A 6000-nucleotide genomic window follows, 5' to 3' on the forward strand; every position below is an offset into this window, starting at 1 on the left:
AAGGAGAAAACAAATCAAGTCTGGGATGAATTGATGGGCACTCATCCAATTATTAAAGTTTAACTTAAAGTAGATTAGGGTATCACTCTATTTCGTATCTAACAGAAGATTATTCCAGGGATTGGGGGGGGGGGCAGTAATTAACCATCGGTCATGTCTTGCATTTGTGGAGATTCAAGCCTGTAGTTGAAGTGTTTGTGAAACCATTTATTTTTCACAGGTGTAGGGGATCAAGGGTTGGGTCCACAATGGAACACAATGTAAGATGCAAATTGATCACATAGGTTCATAGGCATATACTAGGCTAACAACCACTAAGGCCCTTATATGCCTAGCTGTGTAACCCAAATGTGACCCACAAATTTGATTTATATAGGATATGATTTACTGACTGCTTCTATCCATTAGAGACATAGGCACCAGACCAGAGGTGAATTTTTGATTACCAATCCATTGGTCCAAGTTGCATTTAAATAGGGATAGGGAGAAACACTGTTTCACATGGATGGGGAGCCTGTTCCAGAAAACAGAAATTCTCACAGAAACATATCTGCCTCTCAAACATGTCTTACTTATGCTACAAGCAAAATTTAGATATTTTATTCTAGTAGTTCTGATGCTGTTTGTTTTGCAGATGTGCAAAACATTCATCAAAATAGGGTCCAGGAAAGTCTTGTATGCCAGGTAAAGATCACCTCACAGAATTCTGTATATTACCAAGTAAAGACACAGGACTTTAAGGTAATCAGCATAGGACATTGTGTTTACTCCCTGTATTCTTAGGGCAAGAAACTTTTGTGGACATTCCAGATGCTGCATGTCTCTTGGCAGGTACTTACCAAAGAGGACATTATACCCTATGATGGGTCTGATGAAGGCAGAGTACAGTAGTATGATGATGTCTCTTGACTTAGATGCCATGTCCTTGGTTATAAGTGATCAACTCAGAAGGATTTCCTTACTACCTTGGTCACATGTTGGTCAAAGGCTAGATTACTATCTATATGAGTTCCCAGATCTGTAAATACTTAATCAACTTTTAGGAGTGTTGTATTGATGATGTAGTTACCTGGCTTGTTATAAAGCGGTATATACCTAGTTCCATAAGTTTGTTGACAATGTCTCAGTGAGGTATTGTATCAAATGGTTTAGACAGATCTAGGTAGACACTATGTACTGTTTCCCCCTCTTCTGTTGCCTTAGTGTCCTTTTCAAAGATGTTCACCACACTCAGTAAGCATGACCTTCTTTTGACAAAGTCAAACTGGCATAGTTCCAGTGTTTGCAGGTCTCCTTTGTCCTTGTTTATAATTTCCATGATAATTATTTCCACTGCTTTGCAAACAAGACTAGTCAGACTAATGGGGGTCTGTAGTTTCCAGGACTATAAGGATTTATAAGACATGGAAAAGATCCTGTCCTGGTAGCTTAAAGCATTTAGTTCCATCATCCTTGTAGTTAGGACCTTCTAAGATTTTTGTGTGATATCTCTGAATATATGCATAATAGAAAAGGTTGGCCTGATCATGTTAGAGTACAGATGATATAAGTAAGTGTGCTTAACAGAAGAATGTCCTAACTAATAAATAGTGGTTAAAGGATAGGGAATTATTGCAAGCAAGGCAAACTTTCTAAGGCAGACATGGCACCTTGAAAAAATTTCAAACCCCACCCAAACCCTGCAAACTTTATTGCTTATTCAAAATTGTTCTCCAAAATCCTGGACAATCATGTTAAGGGCTGCACAGAGACAGCTGTACCAATGCAGAATAAGCACAGGACAAAATAAAAAAAGCCATCCTGGTGAAATCCCAAGTTCAATAGGTTGTATTAAAAAGGAAGAAACCATGTAAAAAATTAAGAAGTGCAATGCCCAGAAAGGTAAAAAAAACTCGGGTGCTATGTATAACAAAGCCAAATTTGACATAAAAAAACAGCTTCCCAGGCCAAGGACAATCACAAAGCATTCTTCAGTTATGTCTGCAAACTCAATGGTAATAGACAACAATGTGCTGAACTGATTGCAAATGCACCCAGTTATACTGAGCCAGAACATATAGCAAACCTACTAAATGTTCGCTTCTACCCCAAGATATACCTCAGGAAATACCCCTGCCCATAACGCCTCCAATGATCCCTACAGAACAGGTACTCACTGCACTTTCCAAGGCCAAGAACACTGCATAAATGGGCCCCAATAAGATCCCAGGATGCCTCTTTAATAGCATGAAGCATGATCTATCAGGATTACGAGAATCACTATTTAACCACTACCTTCAGACAGGCTTTATGCCAAGTGAATGTAGGAGTGCAGCTGTTGTCCCTATACACAAGGACAGGCCATCTATGAACCCGGGTAAGTACAGACCTACAAGTCTGACTGGTTTCATACTTAAAGCCCTGGAAAGAATTATCATGAAAATCATAAACAATGACATAGGAAGCCTTAAGACATCGAATCAAACCCATTTGTGTTTTGTCAAGGGCAGGTAAGGTCTTCTAAATCTGGTGGACTTGTTTGAGAAGGTCACCAAAGCAATGAATAAGGGCAAAATGGTGCATACTACATGCCTTGACCTGGCCAATGCATTTGGCACAACACCTCATTCTGGCATTGTTGACAAACTCAGGAGGTTAGGTACAAACCCATATGTCACCCAGTGGATAGCCAACTGGCTCACAGACAGGACCTAGGAAGTTAGAAGTGGGGAGTCCACCTCTATAAAAATGCCAGTCACAAGTGGAGTCCCTCAGAGATCACTTGTTGGACTGCTCCTCTTTGGCATTTACCTCTCTTAAGTCAAGGCCAGTGTCAATGGTCTCTGGCCAACTAAATTTGCAGATGATTGCAAATTAGGAGCTGTCATTGAATCCCACACCAACACAAATGTTCTCATGAAAGGGGTAATACAAACAACAGGTGTCAGAGCCATGGACTAAAACTAAATGCCAAGAAATACATAATAGTATCCTTTGGGAAGTCATCCACCCCTGATAACGATCATACCAATAACACACTCCTTACAGTTGACCCAGTAGTCGGAGATAGGGACACAGAAACAGTAATCTAGTCCTTGACCATCATGTGTTTACAGTAGTGAGGAACTCACTCTATGTTGTTCAACTTATAAACAAGGGTATGGCATCTAGGTCCAAGGAAGTCATCATCCCACTGTATTTGACATTCATCAAATCTATCAAGTACAGTGCCCCCTTTGGTATTTACCTAGCCAAGCATATCCAAGAAATGGAAAGTCCACAGAGGTTCCTCACTAAAAGAATACAGGGCCTAAGTAAATTGTCCCATGCAGACTGCCTCAAGGCTCTATCCTTGTATTCTGTTTCTTACAGGCTGTTGATGCGAGAGCTATGCTTGGCATACAGGGCATTGTCAGATCCCACTTTCATGGATTTCCTGCATATCCACGCAAAAAAAAAACAGTCCCAGAATTACCCATTCTGAAGACTTAAACAAACCTTGCCTGTGATCAAAATAGGAGCTGCTGGATAGACAGGTATGTATCCTGGAGACTACCCCATCTCTGGAAAAGGCTCCCGATCCATGTGAAGCAGAGTTCCTCCATAACCTAATTCAAGTACAACTTGGACGATTGGATGGGGAACAGGAAATTCATCCCTGGCTTGGTACCTGTCTCTCTAATGGACACAGGTAACCTGTAAATTTATTTATGTATTTATTTATTTTATTTTGCATTTCTTTACCTGTATAGTCTGCTGGGCCACAGTGAGCCCATTTTCAGTGGAGGCCCAGGGAGAAAAGCTCCACACTCAAAAGAACAATACATGATATATAAACAATACACAACACATAACATGCAATACAGTACAATAGACCAGCATGATCAATAAAATAAAATAGAAGGGGTAATGGTTCATCTCCCAGGCATCTGCTAGTAAATGTTTATTTTCCCAAGCCCCTGCTTACACTTTTCAAGAGTAGAAGAACTTGTCAGAAATTTAGGATGCATGGCTAGGCTTAAAAAGGTCCTTGTGGTGATTAGCCAAGTAAACACCTATGAACCTCTGTATTCATTAATCAATTACCCTCAGAACATGGTGTATACAAGGAGTTTATGCCTCTGTATTGCCCACATTTGTGAATATCCTCTTTGCTCATGTACACTAGATCTACAATGCTGAGAGACCAGGCATGTGGAACAAGACTTTGTCTTCATATCTCTGTGGGTATCTTCTAGAGTCACTTCTACCCTGAATCACTCAACATCTTCATAATATCCGCCTTAACTTCATCTTCCTGCTTGTATTCTTACTTTTTAGGGTAGGTTCTTTTGTCTTTTATCATTGGCTGTGTATGGGTCACATAAAGCGTTTTTAAGGTTTTCCTCATTCAGAAGCTGTTGGAAATAATCCTTCCACTTGCATGTTATATCCTTTGGACTGGTGAGCAGACTGTTTCTGGCATACCTTATAAATGGTATCTGATGACTATCTTTATCTTTCTTCTTTTGCCATGCCACCTCATATTTGTTAGTGTCATCTGCTAAGTCACTTTCCAGAAGCTGGTAGATTTTTTCCTTGCTACTCTGTAGTTTTCTTTTAGGCTCTTTGTTAGCCAACCAGTATTTCTTCTTAGACTGGTCCACTTTTTCTATCTTGTGTTTCCTGCACTCCTTTCATCTGATAACTTTACTTATGTTCCTTATTTGTATACATGTCTCGCCACATATTTATTCTATAATCGCTGTGCATGCTATTTTAAGATGCTGCCATTCTTCTTCAACTCCACCTATTTCCTCTTCATGAGGTGAAAGAGCTCTAAGTACTTCCTTGAACTCTTCTGGTTTCATGCCATATAGGTTCCAGAGCTTAGGACTAGTCCCAGTTGACTTTAGAGCCTTCTATGACCATTGGATGTAGATGATTATGGCCATCAGTAGTTCATGCTGAGGGCTGTTTTAGTGGGGTGACTTTACAATCTTGGGGTCTGCCACAAAGCCGTTTCCTTACTAGGAAGTCTTCCTCGGTTGCATGTTCACCACTTTTTTCTGTGAGGTTTTGATTGTCTCACTTGAAGATCCAAGGATTGGCCACCATTAAGCCATTTACCAGACAAAAGTCTAGAATGGACACTGTTTCTATTTCCTGTTGCCTCACCCATACGTCCCATGCAACCATTAAATCCTTTTCTTTCTGTCCCAATATGATTTATATCAAATGACATCTGCTACAATGTCCAGCTGAATTTATAGAAACTATCAAACCAATGAACAAATTACTTTAAAGAAGCTGCTTATGCATATAAAACCTACGTTTCCCCAAAGATCTAATAGGCATTTTAAGCCATTCTAGGTTCTTGGGGTACCAAATAAAATTAAAGATTTTTTTTTATATTTTTTTTAAATATCTTATTTGCAGCCAACATTGTATTCTGGAAAATAATAGAGCATCTTTAACAATAAAAGTAATTTCATAAGCTGAAGTCTTTTTTTTTTTTTAATTGAAGATTAGTTTATTCTAGTTATTAATTAGGATATTTTCCTCCATAATTCTTTTATATTTATCTGTTATATTTTCACAGTTCATATTCAAAGCTATTACTAAAATATTCTTATTCTTGAGATTCTCGATAAAAACGGTATTCACTCCAATGCATAGTATAAAGATCCTTATTCAAAATAAAGGCCATAGATTTTTTATCATTAAACTATATAGACCTGTAATTTTTTTTCAGTTTTTTTATTATTATTATCATGTACTTATCCATTAATGAGTAATTTATGCTAATAGTCAACATAATATTATCAGCAAAGAGCAAAATCTACAACTCTTACTTCCCCACCTAAGTTTGCTCCTGAAACACTTGTGATTTGGCTGTCAAACCTTTTCCAATAACTGGAAGACAAAGGAAAAAAATAAGTGAGTTAAGGGACATCCATGTTTGGTGCCTTTTCTAAGTCTAATGATTTGGATAAAAAATATTCTAGTTTGACATCAGTCATATTATCTCTGTGTGAGTTC

Source organism: Protopterus annectens, chromosome 14.part0 (genome assembly GCF_019279795.1).
Source record: "Protopterus annectens isolate FY-2018-M chromosome 14.part0, PAN1.0, whole genome shotgun sequence".
In the NCBI taxonomy this organism is placed as follows: Eukaryota; Metazoa; Chordata; order Ceratodontiformes; family Protopteridae; genus Protopterus; species Protopterus annectens.